General features: G+C 39.8%; 1 non-coding gene across 1 annotated transcript; it reads left to right on the forward strand.

The window, feature by feature from the left end:
- The first annotated feature begins 5,828 nt into the window (after nt 1–5,828).
- On the forward strand, nt 5,829–5,935 carry LOC148802195 (small nucleolar RNA R71). The gene has a single exon (XR_016083246.1). It is a non-coding gene; the product is annotated as a small nucleolar RNA R71 (small nucleolar RNA).
- Nucleotides 5,936–7,711: the final 1,776 nt, after the last annotated feature.

A 7,711-nucleotide genomic window follows, 5' to 3' on the forward strand; every position in this document is an offset into this window, starting at 1 on the left:
GAGGCGAACGCGGAGAGGTCCCCGGGCTCCATGTTTCCCCACTGAGCGACCTCATCATTAGTGATCACCTTCTGGCTCCTCCGGCGAGCCACCAGATAATCATTTACCCCTTCCTAGTTTCCCACTAGGAACCGGGGGTAAGGACGGGGTTGAAGGGGATTACTAGGAGCCTCCCCCGGCTGAGGGAGCTCGTTTCCCCTAGGGTTAATCCCACTAGCCCCCTCAGGAGGGGGCATTGGAACCTCGGGTGGAGGAGAGGGTAAAACTGGCTCGGCAGACCCGAACTCAGTACTTCCCGAAGGGGGGGTCCAGTCGGGGTGCGTTCTCTTCGCATGGCGCCTCTGGCTACCCGAGAGAAGGCGGCGCGAATCGGCACTAGACATGATGGCTGCCAATAGACCACAAGATATTAGTCCAACAAAAAGCAAAATACATATGTGCACAACATTGTCACAAGGCACTTCGCGACCTAAAAGGCTGACCTACCCGGGCTCAAGCCTGCCTACACGAGCTTCTCCTCGGTCAAGTAGTCCGAGCAAAGGAAGCCTACCGATGCCCAAGACAATATTGTTTTCCAAATTTCAGGGTCCAGCTCGGCCCCGGGGTCCTGGATGGCGCCCCTCCAAGCTGTGGGGAAGGGCCACCCCTCGGGGTTACGGACCACAAAGTAATCCCGCTTCCAGGCGGGAATCTTATTTGGCAGCTCGTACAAGAGCTTATAGCCGCGGCGGGGAGAGAGGTAATAAAAGCGCCTCTCCGGAGGAACCCCCAAAGCAGCGTTCTTTATAAAAAGGATAGAGACAAAAATATCAAGATCCAAAGGAAGGCAGTACTCGTAACACAAGGATATAGTCCCAACCATGTTTCGAATGGCGTTGGGATGAAGCTGGTCAATGGTGACATTAAAATGATTTAACACCTCCACTATAAAGGGGTGCAGGGGGAGACGCAAGTCGGCCTCGAGTTGCTCCTGAAAGATTATTATGTCATTGGGACCATGCTCCCAAGGGAAGTTGCCAGTGGGGAGGTTGTAAACCAGGTCCCCAGGGAGGCGAAAGTAGCGGATCAGAGACCTGAGTCTCTCCGCTGTCATCAAGGAAAGGCCAAAGGTATTAGGTTCCCTCCCCATAGAAGTAGACGCCATGTCGCCAGAGGCCTCCCGAGCCTCCGAGATCTGCTCCCAGGCTCCCCCCGAGCTCGAGGGAGCATCGTCATCCTAGCTATCGCCCCTGTGATAGGTGTGGTATGGGTACTAGACATGGCTGACAGCGATTGGGACTCACCAAAGTAGACGAAACGAAGCAAACTAAGGAATTCGGGTAGACTTGGTGAAGTGCGCGACCTCAGAATCCAAAGACAGCGAGATGGCGTGGGAGAAAATGAGGCCCGAGGGGGCCTTCTTTTTATAGTCTCCACCCTTCCAGATTGACGGCCCGGATCAAAGCAGATCCAACGGCCCACGGGCGCCCTGATGCCTTATGAAAACCGAAGGCGATAGGCGGCACGTCTTCCATAATTAAGATAGTCGCAGTCGCACGACGTTCGGAGTTAAAGGTCACCTCAGCACATTTTCGGAATCCGAAAAAGTTAGGAAAGTCAGAAAATCTCTTGATTCCCACAAATGTATTTAATGAGGGAAGTCAAGTTTGAATTTTGGTCAAATCAGTCCATCGCACTTCATAAAATCCCCGCTCTAAGGCGATACTCTTAGCTCGAGGAGTGGGGGGCAATTGATGAAGGATGATTTGACCCAACTGATAGCTATAAATATATAACCCTAGCAAGTGCACTAGTTATCAAGTAGTATAATAATATCGTTCCCACGGGGATTTAACAAAATAAGTATTAGAATCACAATTTTCTCTAAATATTTGGACATTCGAAATTTAGAATTGAGCAAGAACTACTAAAAATAAAACTGGAACAAAGAAAATAAAAACAAGGGTGATCACTTAATCGAATATGCAAATGATGGAATCACTAGGACTTTTAGTCCACCTAACCAATGAAATGAATATTGATGGGTTCAATTATCTAAGACTAATTGTCATTCCCATAAGCTGATATTTTCCCAAATTTATTTAATATTTTCTCTCGAGATATACTAAACCTACACCCATCAAGTAACCCTTCGATCTCTCGAGTAGAGCTCTCAAGATGGAAGTGCATTAAGTCCAAGAAAACCATTAAATTCAGATGAATCATGTATATATATCTCTATATACCATTCAATTCACACTATGAACTATTCTGTCAATTATGTGAATTCCTCTCTCAATTCATTCACATAACCCAAATCAATTAAGAGGTGGCCAAGCTCTTAATTGCATTAAGCACAATAATTCATAGACTATATGGAAATCACAATCTTGGATAAATCAAGAAGATAAAAATATATTCATTAACATGGTTAGGCTTTCCATAGCCTTAGCAAGAAACAAATCAGTTCATGATGGAAGAATTAAAACAAAGGACAAGAGTGAACTCTTGAATTCGCCCATGGTGCTGAGATCTCCTCTTCTTGAAGTTTCTTGAATTCTTGAACTTTTCTTGAACCCTTCTTGACTGGTTGCTCCTTGCTTCTTGATTCAAATCAGAAGTTGAATGATTGAATGATTCAATGATCATGTGATTAAGTCCTTAACAAAGCTGGTCCGCCCCCTCCTTAATATAGATTAAAGGGGAGGGGTGGTCTCCTACTTTCTCTTGAAGTTGATCTTTACAAGAAATAAAAAGTCCTATCCTAATTCTAATCTTTTCTCTTTATCTCTTGAACTCAATCCTTTTATCACTCTAAGATTACATCAAGAATTTAGATCTAGAAGGATTCTTCTCAGTTTCTTGTTCTTAGATTCAAAATAGGCCTCTTCTGCGAATTGGGCTTCAGCCAGGCTTTTCTGTGAGTTGGGCTTCAGCTGCGGATTGGGCATTCCTATGAATTTTCCGCGTCTCCGGGCCCGGAATTGACTTCGATGCAGGCCGAATCTGCGAAAGCACAAAACATGAAAGTTGTGGCTTTTTCTCTTATCTTTCCAGTGGATCTTGAATCAGCCCATTCGGAGTTCAGAGACGCGAGTTAGGTCCAGATCACTGAACGATATTGAAACTGTAAAAAATCATCCGATTTGTCTTTCTTTGCTCTTGATGCCTTCTTTCATACCCAGGACCAAGATACAAGAAATATGAGTCCAATTAGATGCTAATTTAGTATAAAAGACAGAATAATTGGGGATAAAAATATGATAAATTATACTCTCATCAAATCCCCCACACTTAAACTCTTGCCCATCCTCGGGCAAGACAAAACTCAAAACAAAATTCGAACAAGAACAAACTAACTAAAAGATTTGTTTTGGATTTCTCTCAACAGGGTATTTGTTCTCCCGCATGCCTTGATTAGTATCTATGCTTCTTCCCTTCGTCCACTTCTTTTCTTTTTTAATTTGTCCAAGAATAATCTTAAATCGCCAATCCTCATGTCCCCAAGTGAGATCGACAATCAAGGGAAGCAGGCATCTTTTCGCATGAATAATTTAGGGTTAGAGTAAGCCCTCTTTGTTTTCATAATCACATGTAGCAAGATTCAAAAAATACCTTCTCATCATTCTTCAGAACGAAACAAGGAATGTTATTACCATAAGCTTGCTTATGTATCACATCTCCACCACTTATCATGAGTACAATGCATCAAAAGGTGAATTAGGGTTTGGGATCTAGGGATGAGTGCATTTTATGCTCCATCTCACCCTTTTATTCTTTTAGTGTGAGTACATTTTATGCTCCATCTCACACTAGTTCTTTTTTCTCTCGGTGTGAGTGCATTTTATGCTCCATCTCACACGAGTTTTTTTTTTTTTAGATAACATGTTCCAATACATGAACTCATTATCGTGGTCTCAACATTCCTAACAAAACAAGTTCTAGAATAATCAACCCCTGTTTGTCCGTTAGAAACCAAATGGTCACAAGGGTCAACTCTGTATTGCATCTTGCCCGTTGATCATTCAAACTACTGAGATGCCTTCCATAGCCAAAAATTTCAGCTAGATTTGCCTGCATCTTTTCTTGTCTATCCTACCTAAGCACATTTTTAAGGTGGTTTGCAATCATTCAAAAACAAGTCTCTAAGGAGCAGAAATTTCAAAAGGAAAGGTTAAAAAGTGATGATCAAAGCATACTAGAGTTCGAAAAAATTTTATCAACCCCTTAACCCTCCCCCACACTTAAGATATACATTGTCCTCAATGTATGGAATGTGCATAGCAAGAACAAGGAGAGAGATTTAAGAGGACTTCCCTGCTATCTATGATTAAGGTCTTAAGAAAGGAAAAAAAACACAATCATAAGTAACAAAAGAAAGAAAAAAAAAGTAATTTTTATTTTTTTATTTTATTTATTTATTTATTATATATATATATATATATTTTGTTAGCACGACCTAAACATATCCTAAAAACAAAAGGAAACAAACTTCCTTATCATGAATCGATTTATCCTCCTCCATATCCAACACAATGAAAATCAACAGGGATGATGAAATTCCTTACTTTAACTAAGACATCTTCCACTATTCCCCTAGGGTATTTAATGCTTCGATCGGCTAACTGTAGGGCAATAGTGGTAGATGTTAGTTCATGCAATCCCAGCCTTTTAAAAATAGAGTAGGGCATTAAATTTATACTAGCACCAAGATCACATAAAGCTTTTTCAAATTCAGTTCTCCCTATGGTGCAAGGTATAAAAAAACTCCCTGGATCCTGAAGCTTTGGGGGCAATTTATTTTGGAGGATGGCTGAGCATTCTTTGTTCAAATTTACCATCTCACATTCCTCCCGTTTCCTTTTATTTGACATCACCTCCTTCAAGAATTTGGCATATTTCGGCATCTGTGACAATACATCAAGAAGGGGGAGATTAATGTGTATTTTTTTAAAAACTTCTAAAAATTTCTCAAATTGTCTATCTAAGTTAGCTTTCAAAATTCTTCCAGGGTAGGGGATAGGGAGTTTAATTTCATGTAAATTCAGTTTAAGTGTACTTCCCTCGTCCTCCTTTTGCAGATTGGCCACATCAGCTTTCTTGTCTTCTTTTTGGATTTCGCCAACTACCTTCCCGCTTCTTACGGCTATGGCATTCACATGCTCTCTAGGATTCTTTTCTATGTTGCTGGGTAGCCTTCCTTCTTTCCTCTCTGATAACATGCTCACAACCTGCCCCATTTGAACTTCTAAGTTCTTAATTGTTGTTTCATGGCTTTGGAATTTTGCTTCAGTAGTGTTGATGAACTTAGAAATCATCTCCTCCAGATTGCTCTTTTTCTCTTGTGGGGGCGGTTGTGGTTGGAATCCCATGGGTGCCTTTTGATGATTGTTGCTCCAAGAGAAGTTGGAATGACTCCTCCACCCTGGGTTGTATGTATTTGAATATGAGTTGTAATTTGTCCTGCCAGCATGAGAGATAAAATTAGCATTCTCATGGGAAATAAAAGGACTATTTAATTGACAATCGGAATTTGCATGTCTTAGTTGACCACATAAATCACATGAGATGTTAGATGGTGTACTAATGGCTGCAAAAAAATTATCCAGTCTCTTATTTAGATTGGCTATTTGTGTAGATAGGGATGCAAAGGAATCTATGTGGTGTACTCCCCTTTGATTGGTTCGATCATTGCTCCACTGGTAGCTGTTTGATGCCATCTCCTCTACTAAGTCATATGCTTCCTCTGAAGTTTTCCTCATGATTGTACCACCTGCGGTTGCATCAATAATGGACCAATTAGAGGGGTAATACCATTATAAAAAGTTTGTATTTGTCGCCAAATTGGTATCCCATGGTGGGGACACTTCCTAAGCATCTCCTTGAATCTTTTCCATGCTTCATATAAGGATTCCCTCTCAAATTGAGCAAAGGTAGTAATATCATAAATTAACTTTGCTGTTTTGGAGGGTGGAAAATATTTAGCCAAAAATTTATGGGTTAGATCATTCTAAGTGGTGATACTTCTTGCAGGGAGTGAGTTAAGCCAATCTTTAGCTCTATCACGCAATGAAAAAGGAAATAATCTAAGCCTAATAGCATCATCACTAACTCCATTATGTTTAAATGTATCACATATTTCTAAGAAGTTAACAATGTGTGCATGAGGGTCATCACTTGGTAACCCATTAAACTGAATGTTTGTCTGGATCATTTGAATTATTGCAGGCTTTATTTCAAAATTATTGGCATGGATGGTAGGCTTGCAAATGTTGGATGTCGCCCCATCAATGTTTGGACAAACATAGTCCAAGAGGGTGCGATTTCCTTCTGCCATCTCTCCTTCTATCTCTATGGCTGGTTCGCAACTAACAACCTTTTCTCTTGCTTTTCCTTTGTTGGCCCTTTGCAACAAGCAAAGGGTTCTTTCAATCTCAGGATCGAATTCTGCTAAACCTTCCTGTCTAGTGCGTGTCATGCACTAGTAAATCTGAACCAGCAGAATTCGAACAAATAAATAAAAATAATAATAGAAATAAAAACAAATAAAAAGAAAATAATAACAGAAATAAAAGGTCCAAATTAATCAAGGTTAACAAATTCTAATATTATTTTAGGATTAAATCCCCGGCAACGGCACCAAAAACTTGATAGCTATAAATATATAACCCTAGCAAGTGCACTAGTTATCAAGTAGTATAATAATATCGTTCCCACGGGGATTTAACAAAATGAGTATTAGAATCACAATTTTCCCTAATTATTTGGACATTCGAAATTTAGAATTGAGCAAGAACTACTGAAAATAAAATTGGAACAAAATAAAAACAAGGGCGATCACTTAATCGAATATGCAAATGCTGGAATCACTAGGACTTTTGGTCCACCTAACCAATGCAATGAATATTGATGGGTTCAATTATCTAAGACTAATTGTCATTCCCATAAGCTGATATTTTCCCAAATTTATTTAATATTCTCTCTCGAGATATACTAAACCTACGCCCATCAAGTAACCCTTCGATCTCTCGAGTAGAGCTCTCAAGATGGAAGTGCATTAAGTCCAAGAAAACCATTAAATTCAGATGAATCATGTATATATATCTCTATATACCATTCAATTCACACTATGAACTATTCTGTCAATTATGTGAATTCCTCTCTCAATTCATTCACATAACCCAAATCAATTAAGAGGTGGCCAAGCTCTTAATTGCATTAAGCACAATAATTCATAGACTATATGGAAATCACAATCTTGGATAAATCAAGAAGATAAAAATATATTCATTAACATGGTTAGGCTTTCCATAGCCTTAGCAAGAAACAAATCAGTTCATGATGGAAGAATTAAAACAAAGGACAAGAGTGAACTCTTGAATTCGCCCATGGTGCTGAGATCTCCTCTTCTTGAAGTTTCTTGAATTCTTGAACTTTTCTTGAACCCTTCTTGACTGATTGCTCCTTGCTTCTTGATTCAAATCAGAAGTTGAATGATTGAATGATTCAGTGATCATGTGATTAAGTCCTTAACAAAGCTGGTCTGCCCCCTCCTTAATATAGATTAAAGGGGAGGGGTGGTCTCCTACTTTCTCTTGAAGTTGATCTTTACAAGAAATAGAAAGTCCTATCCTAATTCTAATCTTTTCTCTTTATCTCTTGAACTCAATCCTTTTATCACTCTAAGATTACATCAAGAATTTAGATCTAGAAGGATTCTTCTCAGTTTCTT

Source organism: Nelumbo nucifera, chromosome 2 (assembly GCF_055504915.1).
Source record: "Nelumbo nucifera cultivar China Antique chromosome 2, China Antique-T2T, whole genome shotgun sequence".
Taxonomy (NCBI): Eukaryota; Viridiplantae; Streptophyta; class Magnoliopsida; order Proteales; family Nelumbonaceae; genus Nelumbo; species Nelumbo nucifera.